The following is a 17,103-nucleotide window of genomic DNA, read 5'->3' as shown; positions in this document are numbered from 1 at the left end:
GTTGACTCAGGGATCGAGAATTGGCTGCACGATCCATTACAGCCGTGCGGATATGCCTGTCATCTCGACTGCTAGTGATACAAAGCCGTTGGGATCCAGCACAGCGTTCCGTATTACCCTCCTGAACCCACCGACCTCACAATCTGCTGACAGTCACTGGATGTTGACCAAAGAGGGCACCAATGTCGCGATACGATAAACCGCAATCGCGATAGGCTACAATCTGACCTTTATCAAAGTCGGAAACGTGATGGAACGGATTTCTCCTCGTTACATGAGGCATCACAACAACGTTTCACCATTCAACGCCAGTCAACTGCTGTTTGTGTATGAGAAATCGGTTGGAAACTTTCCTCGTGTCAGCACGTTGTAGGTGTCGCCACCGACGCCAACCTTGTGTGAATGCTCTGAAAACCTAATCGTTTGCATACCACAGCATCTTCTCCTTGTCGCTTAAATTTCGTGTCTGTAGCACTTCATCTTCATGGTGTAGCAATTATAAAGGCCAGTAGTGTATATTTACGTTATTTAAATTTAAGCCGAACATACCGATGTGTTATATATTGTTTTTCCAAGTGACCATGGAAAGTAATGAACGCATACTTAGGTGTGAGCTGCAGAATAGCTCAACGTATCAGAAGAGAACTGCGACACAAAGGCTTGAAATTTCCTAACGAGCTTAATCGCCCGATACGAGGGAGAGCTGCCACGCGGGCGCTATCACGGACGTAAGCGGTCCCGTCCGAGAACAGCGGGATGGTGTATCACGGCGGCGCAATTGCGATCACAGCGCGTCGATCCGCCGTATCCCGGCTAAGCGGCCGAAACAATCAGCGTCGGACAATGGGCGCTGCCCGCCGGATCCACTTAGTGGACGCCACACTGCACCGCACCGCACCACGCGGGCCATCGATCTCGCAGCCAGCACAGGCCGGCAAGCCAAACAACGCACTTTGGCTCCGGGGGAAGGGGACCATGCGACACCCTGGCTTAAACGTGTCTGCCTCGCCTTCCGCATACCACAGTTACTTGCCGTGACAGGAGTTTCCTATTGAACTGTGATGCTAGGGTGTCAATACGGGACAGTACGCAGCTATGCTAGTGCAGTTCAATAGCTTCTCGAATTATACTATGAAACACCTGGTTAAATCCACAGGACAGAACAGGTAGTTGGAATTGTGGAAAGGGGCGAAGAATGAGCTGCTGTCAGTTACACTCGAACACATGTAACTTTATTTAGTTGCCCAAACATTACAGTACAAATTTCCGAGCTTAACTATCGACTGAATATGTCACACAATCTTATGGCTTAAGGGCACAACCTCTTTAATTTTTAAAACGGCTGAAGGCCCATGATTTAAGCACAAATACAATAAATTTTCAAAAGGCAGGTGGCCCAAAGCTTTAGCCAAAAAAAAAAAAATTGGTTCAAATGGCTCTGAGCACTAAGGGACTCAACTGCTGTGGTCATAAGTCCCCTAGAACTTAGAACTACTTAAACCTAACTAACGTAAGGACAGCACACAACACCCAGCCATCACGAGGCAGAGAAAATCCCTGACTCCGCCGGGAATCGAACCCGGGAACCCGGGCGTGGAAAGCGAGAACGCTACCGCACGACCACGAGATGCGGGCTGCTTTATCCAAAAAAATATTTTAAATGAGGCTGAAGGCCCAAACAATGGAAGACTTGACAAGTAAGGAACTCTCAATTTTAAAACGGCGGAAGGCCTATTATTTAAAGCCCAACTAAAAGGATACAAATTCAAACCATTAAAAAAACTATCAAACACCAATAAGAAAAGGCAGTACAGCCAGCGGCGCTCAGACGTTTCCGGGGGTCGGTCTGCACTTTAAATATTAACGTTCGCATAGGGGAGACAGGTAGTCGGCCCAACTATATCCGATCCGCTGGCAAACCAACCAAGAGACAATCAACGGACCCACCGACAAGACAAGTACGCACAAGTTGTCAAAACTACACACAAGTATTGGACAGCGACAACACAGCGAACAAAGGACACTGCCTGAATTTTACATCAGCGACCATGGCAGGTAAGCGGAACGCTAACGGCCACAAGGCAGAAAATTCCGCTGGTGCACTTAGATTTCAAATAACCAAAGTACTGTTAACTCCACCAGATGGTGGCCAAACTTCCGCCAACTCAAACACTCGCTGTCGGTCACGGGAATACCCCACAACAGCCAACCATGAAAAACAGACTGCCTTCGGTAATGAAATCACCAATCAAATTTGATGTCCTGGGTCTGTGGGCCGTGAACCTTGTAGCAATCGGAACAGCTCCCACACACTCTGACACTGTGTAGAGACAGCCAGCGTGCCCGGCCCACTGCGCCAGGCGGAGATTTCCTGGCTGATCCACACCAACCGACCGACTGCCGCACACCGGCTAGCCGGAAACTAGAAGCCCCCGACCAAAGATAGTACGAGGTGCGAATATCGATACACACCGCTGCTGCCACACGTAGCGTAGAAAAAGGAAGAACCACAGCATAACCGCAATAACCGCCGGAAACTAAACGCAGAGTAACAGTCAAGGTTCAAACCAACACATAAGCTGGGGCCACCACGGCTCATACTATCTAATCAAAATTTGGTACCCCAGAGCATCTAATCTACTAACAGCCTTGGCTGTGCCTGTCATGACAAAACTCTTCCATCTGGTGTCCAAGATGTATAAGACAATCGAAACACCCGCAGTCTTCAAGTAGAACGTAATAATTCCAATTCCAAAGAAAACAGCTGCTGACAGTTTAATTAGCCATGCTTTAAACTTACTAACACGAATTATTTGCTGAAGAGTGGAGAAACAGGCTAAAACAGGCAGAACCCGGCATCGTGGAAGATCAGTTTGTATTCCGAAGAAATGTAGGAACATTCGAGGCAATACCGACCCCAAGACTTCTCTTAGACGATAGGCGAAGGAAAGGCAAACACCTGTCTATAGCGTATGTAGACTTAGAGAAAGCTTTTCGTAATGTTAACTAGAATACTCTCTTTGAAATTCGGAAGCTAGCAGGGGTAAAATACGGGAAGCGAAAGACTGTTTACAGCTTGTACAGAAACCAGACCATAGTTAGAAGAGACGAGGGGCATGAAAGTGAAATAGTGTTTGAGAAGGGAGTGAGATAGGGTTCGAATCTATCCCGAATGTTATTCAATCTGTACATTGAGCTAGCACTAAAGGAAACCAAAGAAAAATTTAGAGTAGGAATTGAAGTTCAGGGAGAAGAATTAAAGATTTGCCGATGACATCGTAATTCTGTCAGAGACTGCAAAGGACTTGGAAGAGCAGCTGAACGGAATGCACAGCATCTTGAAAGGGGGATATATGACGAACACCAACAAAAGCAAAACAAAGATATTGGACTTTAGTCGAATTAGGTCATGTGATGCTGAGGGTATTGGATTAAGAAAGGACGCGCTTAAAGTAATAGATCAGTTGCGCTATTTCGGCAGCAAAATAACTGATGATGGCCGAATCAGAGAGGGTATAAAATGTAGACTGACAATGGCAACAAAAGCGTTTCTGAAGAAGAAAAATTTGTTAACATCGAATATAAACTGAAGTGTTAGGAAGCCTTTTTCTATGTATTTGGAGTGTTGCCATTTATGCAAGCGAAATTTGGACGATAACCAGTTTAAACGAGAAGTGAACAGAAGCATTTCAAATGTCATTCTGCAGAAGAATCCTGGAGATTAGATGGGTGAATCACGTGACTAATGAGGAGGTACTGAACAGAATTAGTGAGACAAGAAATTTGTGGCACAACTTGACTAAAACAAGGAATTAATTGGTAGGAAACATCTTGAGATCATCAGTTTTGTAATGTGTGATAAATACATTTAGATTTATTTACCTAAAAAGAATTAGTGTGTCAGTATAGAGAGTACCTCCCACGGGCTTCCTGAGACAGTACATTCTCCTCTACGTCGAATGAACCAAACTTTCGCATTGTTTCGGCTCGATTTCTAGATACACTACACTGTGTGAGCCGCGTGGGGTAGCAGCAGTTTGGTCCCATACCATCTGATCACAAATTTACAAATTTTTGTGGTGTGTGGTGGACTGCACTTTGTGTACTACTGTCAATTTCCCCCTTTCGTGTTCCACTCCTGAATGCTGTACGGGATGAACGATTGTTCGTTAATCTACGTGTGAGCTCCAGTCTCCCTGATCCTGCGGTCGTGGTCTTATCACAACATATACATAGGAGGAAGCAGCATACTGGATGACTCTTCCTGCAAGGCCGGCCGCGGTGGCCGTGCGGTTCTAGGCGCTCCAGTCCGTAGCCGCGCTGCTGCTACGGTCGCAGGTTCGAATCCTGCCACGGGCATGGGTGTGTGTGATGTCCTTAGGTTTAAGTAGTTCTAAGTTCTAGAGGACTGATGACCACAGCAGTTGAGTCCCATAGTGCTCAGAGCCATTTGAACCATTTTTTCTTCCTGTAATGTATACTTTAGGACTTTTAACAGTAAACGGCACAGCGTTAGATAACGCATCTCGTGTTGTGTCTGGTAATGAAGTTGCATGAGCATCTCCGTCATTCTTTGCCGCATAATAAACGGATCTCCGACTTGACATACTGCTCTTCTATGGTTCTTTTCTTGTCTCTCTGTTCCATCAGGTGTTGCGCCGACAGCAGACCCAGAGCTAGGGCAGACGGTGTCTAGCGGAGACTGTTTGATGATTCATTTAGGGACGTTGACTGGCTAGACTTTGCCTGCAGGCTGCGATTGATACTACATGTCTAAAACGAACAGTTTTCGTATGAGCCCTGATCACAGTATAACTGGAACGGCAACTCTTTCTCTTCAGAAGAAGCGTTGCACCGGTCGAAGCCGTTGGGCAGTTGCGATCCTGTCGCCACGGTGGACCAGTGTTGCGTGAGAGCCCGGTAAGACTAGCAAAGCAGGCCTGTGACGTACGTCGTAGCACAGTGACGCAAGGAATCTCTGTGAGAGGCGCTCTCCAAAAACAAGCCGTATTCTGAGTATACTGACATTGTAGAAGATATCACTGAGACCTGAAAAGCGAGTTTGCGACATTGTCATAGCACACCGGAACTGCAGTCATGCGGAAGGACTGAGCCACGTAGAGGTTGATGATTACCCGACGACTACGTCTTTTGTCCCGGATCTACACTCATTCTCATAAATTAAGGATAACTGCAGGATGTGGTGCCACGCAACGTGGCACTACACAAAACTGACGCTAATAGCATAGGCACATATGGAACCCACACGACACAGATATGTAAGTCCACAATATTGGTGATACGTTGAGAAAACCGTCCCGATACACATGTGCTACAAAACGCCACTTTTCCCCGTACATGTATCCTGACATCAGTATGGCATACGCCGGCCGGTGTAGCCGTGCGGTTCTAGGCGCTTCAGTCTGGAACCGCGTGACCGCTACGGTCGCATGTTCGAATCCTGCCTTGGGCATGGATAGTGCTCAGAGCCATTTGAGCCAGTATGGGATATGATCACCATGCACACGTACACAGGCCGCCCAACGGGTTGGCATACTCTGGATCAAGTGGTCGGGCAGCTCCTGGGGTATATCCTCCCATTATTGCACCAGTACCTGTCGGAGCTCCTGAAGTTTCTTAAGGGTTTGAAGACGTGCAGCGATACGTCGACCGAGAGCATCCCAGACGTGCTCGATGGGGTTTAGGTCTGGAGAACAGGCAGGCCACTCCATTTTCGCCTGATATCTTCTGTTTCAAGGTACTCTTCCACGATGGCAGCTCGGTGGGGCCGTGCGTTATCATGCATCAGGAGGAAGGTGGGACCCACTGCATCCGTGAAAAGGTGGACATACTGGTGCAAAATGACGTTCCGATACACCTGACCTGTTACAGTTCCTCTGTCAATGACATGCAGGGGCGTACATGCACCAATCATAATCCCACCCCACACCATCAAACCAAGACCTCCATACAGGTCCCTTTCAAGGACATTAAGGTGTTGGTATCTGGTTCATGGTTCACGCCAGATGAAAACCCGGCGAGAATCTCTCTTCAGACTATACAAGGACTCGCCCGTGAATATAACCTGGGACCACTGTTCCAATGAACATGTACTGTGTTCTTGACATTAGGATTTACGGGCTCTCCTGCGACCAGGGGTCAGTGGAATGCACCTTTCTGGTCCCCGGGCGAATTAACCATGTCTGTTCAGTCGTCAGTAGACTGTGTGTCTGGTGACAACTGTTCCAGTGGCTGCGGTAAGGTCCCGAGCTAGACTACCTGCAGTACTCCGTGGCAATCTGCGGGCACTGATGGTGAGCTATCGGTCGTCTTTTGGTGTTGTACACTGTGGACGTCCCGCACTGTAGCTCCAGGACACGTTTCCTGTCGCTGGAATGGTTGCCATAATCGTGATATCACACTGCCATGCTACGACCTGGTGTGTTTGACCAGCCTCCAGTCGCCCTAGTATTCTACTCCTCATAACATCATCAATATGTGTTCTTTGAGCCATTTTCAACACACAGTCACCATTAGCACGTCTGAAAACGTCTGCACACTTACTCGCTGCACCGTACTCTGACATGCACCAACACACCTCTGCGTATGTGGACTGCTGCCAGCGCCACCGTCCGCCAACCGCAGGTCAAATGCACCGCATGGTCATACCCCGAGGTGATTTAAACCCGCAAACCACCCACCAAAGCGCTGTTTCTCCATGTATCAGCATTATCCTTAATTTACAAGTGTGAGTGTACTAGGGGGAAAGCGCTGACGTTTTAGAAAAACTGGTTGATTTAATTCACGTAAATACTGCCCGTATCAGACAAGTAACCTCAATTGTTGTCAGGAGCCAGCTACTAGGGGAAGCTACTCCAGTCAGCGTCCTGAAACGAATCAAGCTGCTACTGCGAGTCTGCTGCCTTCGGATAAGTCCAGATTCAGCTGACTTGGTGCCTACAGCTGACAACCCACCTCCTGGCTATCTTCAGAGAACTGAAGGCCGCCTGCATTGGGGGCACACAGTTCAAGTGTGGGCTACTTACCTGCCTAGCCGCCGTCGCCCAGTGCTGGCAGACACTGCTGTTTTTCATCGCCCATTGCGGTCAAACACCACTGTTGTTCGTCAACTTCTTCAGGCGCAATCTTTGGCTGCCAGTACTGCTGCTGCTGTCCACACTGGGGTCCATGGTTTCTCTCTGCGCACCTTGGTACATAAAATGGTTCAAATGGCTCTGAACACTATAAGACTTAATTTCTGAGGTCATCAGTGAGCTAGAACTTAGAGCTACGTAGATCTAACTGACCTAAGGACATCACACAGCCATGCCTGAGACAGGATTCGAACCTGCGACCACAGCAGTCACGCGGTTCCACACTGTAGCGCCTAGAACCACTCAGCCACCCCGGCCAGCCCTTGGTACATCCCGCAATGAGTCACGTATCCACCCTGCTAATGTGACCCACTCTGCATTTTGTCACAACGCAGTGCCGACCGACTGTCTGGGAGATGATGCGACACTATACTGCAGGGACGCTGTGTAACCTCACTGCCTGCTGAGTGAGGCGTCACCGAACGTGGATCGAGACAGGAGGCTGCCTGCTGACCTAAGCATGCTTCACTGAGACCTTCTTTGCCTTTGGGGCGCTGACCCCCGCCTGGACGAGCTTGATTGATGCGTTACAGTACCAAATATAGAAACACATGCAACTACTGTTTCATGACTGGATGCTCGACGTCCAGATAGCATCTATCCACCTCTCTGCTGCGGCCACGTCCTGGGCGGAGAACTAAAGGCGTTGCTGGCCACTAGCAGCCCAGTCCATTACCCACCGTAGAGGTCATTCATCCCTGACCTCTACACTGGCAAAGGTCCCAAACTGACAACCAGTACTCATGTCTCGACCTAAAGAAGAGTTTACAACCTATCTCTTTCGATCCACTCTTAGACGAGGATGCTATCAATGAATCTCAGTCTGCTCACTGCCAACATTTTTCTTGGTCGTCCCTCTTTAAACCGATCTGTACACTTTCTCTCAGAATTTAAATGATGTGTCACCTTCCAGTGACAGTTTCCCAGTCGTGTAGTCATACTATAACGGGTCTTACCACCTGGTTATACCCAACATGCAACATTTATTTTCTTTTTATTGCCCTTTGAGTATAACCCATACTGCTATCCACATACATAAATCAGAATTACATTCAAATGAAAAAGATAACAAAACCGAGTTGGTAAAAAGACAATAATTAAGATAATGACATAAAAAGGCAAAAATTATTTGAAATATCACACTGGCATTAACCAAAGTTATTTGGTTTATGTGAGTTAGTTAGGAGCTTTGTTTCTTTCCTTTAGTAAGGTGTAAAGTTCTTCATAAACTGCAAAGTCACTCGTTGCTAATAATTATGACAGAGATGTTGGTAATTGATATTTATTGCAACATTTCGTATCAACATTAATTTTAGGTCCCACTGGCTGATGAGTCCAAAAAAATATGTAATTTATTTATTCCACTTCACCTTAGTTAAATGGTTCAAAATGGCTCTGAGCACTATGGGATTTAACTTCTGAGGTCATCAGTCCCCTAGAACGTAGAACTACTTAAACCTAACTAACCTCTTAAACCTAACTAACCTAAGGACATCACACACATCCATGCCCGAGGCAGGATTCGAACCTGCGACGGTAGCGGTCTCGCGGTTCGAGGCTGTAGCGAGTAGAACCGATCGGCCACACCGGCCGGCTCACCTCAGTTACAAAGTGGAGTTGGTGCCATGCTTATGCGTTGAAGGTGTTGTGTGAAGTGGCAGTAAAAATCAGCGTACAGGGGAGTCGATGGTACCAAGGTTTGGTTGGCAACACTGGTGTTATTTGCGCGTAGTAATTTTCTTTAAGAGACTGAGAAGCATTCCATGCTTTATCCCACTCATTTCGGATCCTCTTCTGATAAATTTGTAATGGAAATGGTTCAAATGGCTCTGAGCACTATGGGACTTAACATCTATGGTCATCAGTCCCCTAGAACTTAGAACTACTTAAACCTAACTAACCGAAGGACGTCACACAACACCCAGCCATCACGAGGCAGAGAAAATCCCTGACCGCGCCGGGAATCGAACCCGGGAACCCGGGCGTGGGAAGCGACAACGCTACGGCACGACCACGAGCCGCGGGCAAAAATTTGTAATAGATACACTGGAACGTGTGTACGTTTGTATTGTCTCCTGCAATTGAGGTCACGGCTTCCTTAGCAGGAGAGACAGCAATATCATTTTCGAGTACGTAGTTATGTGCTTTAACTCAATACATGGAGACACTGCGGCCATTTCTTAACTGATAGTCTCTTGGGATGTCAGGCATTTGTACGTCTTCGATGAAAGTATTTAAGGGGAGTGAGCACATATTTTGATACGGAGGCGATAACAATGTTTTCTTGTGGTGGCTTATGACAGTACTTATGGGACTCCAAGACCGGCATAGGCTCCGTTGTCTTTACTGCAAATGCCTTGGCAGTCTGTGCTTAAATTCCACTTGCACATGAGAATCCTATCAGGTACATCCTGTTCTCACTTAAATCTTTGAGTCGTCTATGTAGAGTATCCTCACCGGTGGGTGTTTGGTTCACAGATCACGCATGGCATGATTTGAAACAGTTGAAGAAACTCGCAGATCAAGTCTTACATCAAGTTCAACGACAGTACAGAATTAATTTTGTTCAAAAATGAGCAGTCGTCGTACACAGATACCTAATCGAATGTCTGTTGTGGTCTCTAAAGTATATTCCCTTGTCAGGGAGGCAGATTTTTATGCAACCAATACTTTGACATGGAACATATTACAAAAAGTTTCTTCACGCCGATAACAAAGCTTACACTGAAAATTGAGCCCGCTTTATTATTAATTTCATGTTTAAATATCTGCACATCAAGTGTAGGGATGGCTCGTTACTTTACACAAGTAATACATTTGTTAGGATTGACTTCACGGCACCAACGCAGATATAACCATTTTACGTTCCACCTATTAAGTTTTTGTAGTTAAGTGTCCGTGATCCGTAAAATATAATTCCGTAGCCCAGATGTGACCGTACTAGGCCACGATACACGTACAAGCAGGTGTTGTCGTCCTTACTGCATGTTACACCAACCCGTATGATTATGTTGAGGTGCCACTGCCATTCCACGAACCAAGCATCGGTCTTCTGGTCTCTTCCTCTATTTCTCTAGCGTTGCTACTTCTTTATGCACAACAGCAATATTCACTAATACCCTCGTGGAGCTTCCGAAGTTTTCCACTAGATCATTTACTTATATTTCAAACGACCCTATAATCGTCCTTTTGGCTAGAACTGAAGTTACGTCTGAAGTCGTCTCTAAGTTAGGAGTGATGTTGGCCTCTACTTCGATGAGGAACTGGTTATCTGAGCACAACTTCTTACATGCGGCCCGTCTTTCATGTTTTGGAGCAAAAATAGATTGTCGACAGGACGTTGTATGAACAACGCATAATGCAGTTTGTTCTATTTTGGACGTCAGTACTGGCGAATGTGCTGGAGCGATTCCACAACAGCCGAACACCGCTATATCCTTTTAAATATCTTGTCGAAACCACCCATTGAGTATTTTCTAGTGATCAGATTTCTACTTCTTTAAGACGCTTTACACATCTTCCTTTCGGTTTGTTGCCAGCCACTTCTGCAGCATGCATACGTCCCACGAGCAACAGTAGCAACGCCTGATATTTCAAGCAATCCACCGACAAACTGCACCATTCCCACCGACGAAAACCATGCTGCAGGACTTCCATCATCCACAGATAATCCACGAAACGTCTACATCACGCCATATCCCACTAGCAACCATTCTTCACTCTCTATTCATTAATAAATCATACAAACGTCCAGATACAGAAAAAGTTCCTAATCCACCACCCTCCCCCCTCAGCTGAGAGTGTATTACATGGTCACAATTTTTCCTCTTCCGCAGCATCACCTTGTCCGCCTACTCAAACATTTCTCATCATTTGTCCAAACTTAAAATCATTTAATTCCAAATTCCTGAAGCTACAACGAAAAAATTATGTCTCCCAAATCTCCACGTCCAACAAATAGTAAATACGACTGAATCTGACCTAATGAAATCTCCACTCCAAATCCCATACTGACCTCCCAAGGTTCCCTCATATTAGCTTTGCCTACACGATAGATCGCTACGATCAGTGGGGCTGACCTTGATATCACGCTACAGGAAACCGAATCTGAACTACAATCATGATACCGAGTCCCAGAAAGTCGTCTGTATTTAAAACCATTCACTCGCAACTTTCCTCATTCGAATATAAACGGAATCATCTTTCAAAATAGATTACGTATTTTCTGGGGGAGCCATGATATGCCATTCGCTTCAAGAATCCATCTCCAGCTCTCCCATTGTCTGAAGTGCCTCCGCTACAATTTCGATCTCTCTACCGTTGATAAGATGTCACCAAAATACTCTCTCTGTAAAGCTTGACATTTCTGAAAACAGTGTCATTATACCGCTTCGTTTCCCACCTGCAAACACTTCAGTCCCACCAATTGTAGAACATCTGAAGCCCTGACCCATCAAACAAGAATAACTGTAACTATTTGCCAATTAGTAAACCGATTGAAGCAAATAATTTCCTCCTCATAGTGCAACAACACACATGGTCCGCTGCCCCGCATATACCGACAAATCGAACCAACACATTCCTTATTCTCTTTCAACGAAACTTCAGGCGACTCCCTCTCCCAGTGAAAACCCATTGAGTGTGGCTATTCTTTTCCTATTACACCCCACTGTTTGGACCCCCTCTTCTTATTCAGCTTTCATTAAGCCTTTCTCTTCGCACCGTCATTGTTCCCACATCTTAGTATCCATCCCCATTTCTTTTTCTTCCGATTTACACCAAAATATATCCTCCTCTTTACAGTTACAGTGCACTGGAACCATTTATTTATAACCATGCCCTATAACGCTACATATCGCGTGTCTTCCCTGTCTTTCAGTGTAGTTCCTTCGAGTGTTCAGTGCATTATTTTTAAGATCTTTACTATCTTGCGATTTTTAAATTTTTTACAAAATTTTTTTCTTTTGAATACAAAACAGAAAAATATATCAGTTTAATAAAAATCAACTTCCTGGTCAATTATGCATCGTGCGAAAATTGGCAATTGATCCTAAATAACGAAAAAAGTGAGGTCATCCACATAAGTGCTAAAAAGAATCCGTTAAACGTCGGTTACACGATAAATCAGCCGATTGTAAAGCCCGTAAATTCAACTAAATACCTAGAAATTACAATTACGAACAGTTTAAATTGGAACACTTAGAAAATGTTGTGGGGAAGGCTAACCAAGGACTGACTTTTATTAGCAGGACAATTAGAAAATCTAACAGATCTGCCAAGGATACTGCCTACACTACGCTTGCCTGTCCCGTTTTAGAATACTGCTGCGTGGTTTGGGATCCTTAGCAGATATGATTGACGGAGCACATGAAAAAGTTCAAAGAAGGGCAGCACGTTTTTTATTATCGCGAAATAGGGGGGGAGAGTGTCACTGAAATGAGACAAGTTTTGGGATGGACATCATTAAAGCAAAGGTGTTTTTCGTTGCGGAGGAATCTTCTCACTAAATTCCAATCACCAACTTTCTCCTCTGGATGCGAAAATATTTTGTTGACGCTGGCTTATGTAGAGAGAAACGATCACCATGATAAAATAATGGGAATCATAGCTTGCACAGAAGATATATTCGTATATCCTTAATTAAAACGGACGACTTGGGACGTCAGCTGGTATAATATATGTTAAAAAATGACATAATTCCTCCAGCTGTATTAAGGTGCTGGTTTTATTGGCAACTAGTTTCGATGTTGTTGCAATATCATCTTCATGTCTATACTTGTAGACAGTAACCGTATGTGTCTAACTAATAATCAGTGGTGAGATAGGCGTGTGATGGAACAGCTGGAGGAATTACGTCATTTTTAATATAGAATATATAGGTGTTCGTTCTTTCCGCGCGCTATACGAGACTGGAATGATAGAGAATTGTGAAGGTGGTTCGATGAACCCTCTGTCAGGCACTTAAATGTGATTTGCAGAGTATCCATACAGATGTAAATGTAGAATTTAACATATATGTAAATTTGTCATCTTTCTCATACTGTGTGACACAAGATCACGTGATTAGTTCTCGCTGTGTCAAAATAAATAACCGCGTTAACGAATATATGACTTTTGCAACTGTGTTATTTAAAAACGTGTAGCCTATCAAACAGCATTATATATTTAAAGAGTAATAGAGAGACAGTTATTGCGTCATTAAAATTTTTAGTTACTGAGAACTTAACACAACAACAGCAAATGAGACTGCCGTTTTCTCTGCAGAAGGGTGGATAATGTACAGTAAAGGAAATAAGAACGTCAAAATTACTGTGCTGCCTCGAGAAAAGCGATACGGGCTTCAAAGGAAGCGGCATTGGCAAGTGAAACATGCGCCCTTTTGAACAAAATTGAAACCGCGTCTACTCTCAACAAGAGGCAAGCTGGCGGGCAAATGGACGCACTTTCCGACGCTACATTAATCGCTAACGAGTTTGGATATAACTACAAATAAAACCAACACGTCCTAAAATACCTTTAATTGCTTTCAGATAAGACATAGGTCATTGCGACCAGAACCCTGTGGCAGTATAGAAGCACATTCGATCTTGATCGTTTTATATTGTATGCTTCCAATGAAAATGATACACCTTGTAACATATTTTCCTGCTCAACATTGACTTCGAAAAACAAAAATAACAACCATCGTTTTACCTGTTTCGACTGAATTCATGCTACCTCTCCTACACCAGTCATTTCGTCATCCATTTTGTGTGCCTTTAATAGTAATTATTTGCATTATCCACTGAGGCACCCTTAATCTTGGAATGGTTTCTGCACCACGTTGCTACAGGCAACACTAGTAATACGTAATAATCTTGATCTTGCTGTTTCACACTCGGTGCTGAGAACTGCATTTAGTTTACCAGAAGCACTCCGACGGAGTTCAGCTCTCAAGTTCGTTTCACTACCTGTCTTATGATAGTGTTCTGCAGTTGCACTGAATTTAAGAACTAGGCAACTTTACCACAATTCCACTGTTCACTTGCAGTATTTTCTGTCCGATGTGTCGATAATACAAATGTTAGTCTTATTGTAATTGATACCTTCAAACAATCACCATTAAGGTCTGCCGTTCGCTGTTGAGGTTCATCTGCTCTAAAAGCCAACGAAACCACCGGCTCAAAGTACATGAGTTACGTATGTTCCTTGAACACTTGCTTCTTCCAAGGTCTGAATATGTCTTCTGGGACTACATAGAAACTATGCGTGACATTAAATCTTACTGCCGGATTTCTACTCTGAATTTCGCGGTATTCTAATTGAAGCCTTCGGCTGTAAATATGGTTAGGGACACATTCTCACTAATGACAGTCTTTTAAGGATGTGTGCATGAAAACAGTGCTAAGTTATAGAAACACGAGAGCCAGCAGTAGTAGTGCATGCGGTGTTCGTGACAGGAAAATGCTCTTCAGGGACGATTTGTACGAACCTCAGGTTGATAAAGATCCTGAATGTGTTCCAGAACGCAAATTCGCTTCAGAAGTTGTTGCCAAACAGTTGAATATGCGTTTAAGCAAGCGCACGGGTTTTAAATTGTGTCCCTCAGCACAGTGTACGTGAATTTTCGTGACGGGGTGAAATTTAACATCGTTTACGTGCTGTAACAGGTGACTGCTAAAATTAATTTCATATTGTAGTGAACTATAGATTAATTTCTGAGAGTGTTATACTTCATTATCGCAAAAATTTCTAAAGCAATCTTTGTATCAGAAACTGAAATAATTCAAATCCTTACATTTGTGTTATTTTGAGGTGTAGCAATAACGTTTCGTTTATTTGTCCAGCAAGTAAGCGGTAGTAAATGCTCTCCGTTTGCATGTAAGCAATGTTAAGCACACATTGACAAAATTTTAAGACAAACTTTGTTTGTAATTTACTCTTTCAAATATGTCTTTAGAGTATGAGATTTTATTGAATCACCAATGAGTAATTTCTCAAAACAATCAACTTGTCCCTTGCTATTGTTTAGAGCCAAGACGTTCAATTAAGTCAAATGAAAGATCCAGCTCTGATGCATATGTTCTTAAACATACTTATAAAGGCTGTTTGAAGCCTTTTTTCTCCAAATGATGTAGTAGGAAACGAAAAGTGCAACTTCCCGGAAACATTTCTGCCCACGTTTAGGTTTTAGTAACGCACCACTAGTATGTGATATAGTCTTAAGAGATTTTTGGAAGCACCCGTAATGTTGTTTCCAATAATTATCCATAACTCTGAGCTTTAGTAAGTCGTGTCTTCATTCTGCAAGACACTGAGAAGGACCTTAGGATTTCATTCAAGATAAGAACAGACAATCCAACCTACAGTTACTTCAGGTAAGCGTATCTGCCCTACATCAACGTCTACATAACTTATACGAAAATTAACACGTCAGTTGGTTTGGCAGAGGGTTCGAGGAACCACGTTCGCACTACTTCTCAATCGTTACAGTCTCGAAAATCACGGGGGGAAAATGAACACCTAAACTTTCCATGCTATCTCCGATTTCTTTTATTTCATTACCATGGTCATTCTCCTTAAGTAGAAAGGAGTCAAAACAAAATACTTTAGCGGTCGTAGGAGAAAGCTCTCTGTCCCCTACATCGTAATGATATAATACGAGCTGCCCTTCTTTCAACTTCTTCGATGTCCACCGTCAATCTCGTTTCATAAGGATTTCATACCATATAGTAGTAGTGTAAAAGAATAATTATTTCCGTCGACATTCCATGATTAAATGATCTGTTGTCAAAGCATTTAAAGTTCTTTTTGTACTGTATGGTTGTGTTCAATATGTGTTGTGGTATGGTATGGTTAAGGTATGCGTATTGTGCTGAACTCTCGTTTACACCTATCGTCGTACTGAGACGAGATTTACCGCAATACTCAAATTTTTCTCTCACCTGAAAGTGTAGGTGTAGTTTAGATGCTCTCATAGCAGTTGGTAGTCTACTTAATTTTTTAATGATTGTAAAGATAGAGAAATCGTGAACAAAGCAATTTTTGTGACTTGTATTGATAAAATTTGGATCTCACCTGCCTAAATTTATGATATATTTCGTAATTAATTTGCTATATGTCACGTAGTGCCTCATTAGTCTATCGAATACCCTTATTACATGCATTCTTATAAGACTTATTACATGCCGACTGCAGATTACTAATTTAAAATCGAAACTTTTTATTACAACAAGATATGAGCCCTCATAACTGCACATCAGTCAGATTCAGTAAACATCGCACACTCCTTTGTTATACACTCCTGGAAATTGAAATAAGAACACCGTGAATTCATTGTCCCAGGAAGGGGAAACTTTATTGACACATTCCTGGGGTCAGATACATCACATGATCACACTGACAGAACCACAGGCACATAGACACAGGCAACAGAGCATGCACAATGTCGGCACTAGTACAGTATATATCCACCTTTCGCAGCAATGCAGGCTGCTATTCTCCCATGGAGATGATCGTAGAGATGCTGGATGTAGTCCTGTGGAACGGCTTGCCATGCCATTTCCACCTGGCGCCTCAGTTGGACCGGCATTCGTGCTGGACGTGCAGACCGCGTGAGACGACGCTTCATCCAGTCCCAAACATGCTCAATGGGGGACAGATCCGGAGATCTTGCTGGCCAGGGTAGTTGACTTACACCTTCTAGAGCACGTTGGGTGGCACGGGATACATGCAGACGTGCATTGTCCTGTTGGAACAGCAAATTCCCTTGCCGGTCTAGGAATGGTAGAACGATGGGTTCGATGACGGTTTGGATGTACCGTGCACTATTCAGTGTCCCCTCGACGATCACCAGTGGTGTACGGCCAGTGTAGGAGATCGCTCCCCACACCATGATGCCGGGTGTTGGCCCTGTGTGCCTCGGTCGTATGCAGTCCTGATTGTGGCGCTCACCTGCACGGCGCCAAAC

Source organism: Schistocerca cancellata, chromosome 3, assembly GCF_023864275.1.
Source record: "Schistocerca cancellata isolate TAMUIC-IGC-003103 chromosome 3, iqSchCanc2.1, whole genome shotgun sequence".
Taxonomy (NCBI): domain Eukaryota; kingdom Metazoa; phylum Arthropoda; class Insecta; order Orthoptera; family Acrididae; genus Schistocerca; species Schistocerca cancellata.
The sequence above is the reverse complement of the archived record's forward strand: the minus strand, read 5'-3'. Positions refer to the sequence as shown.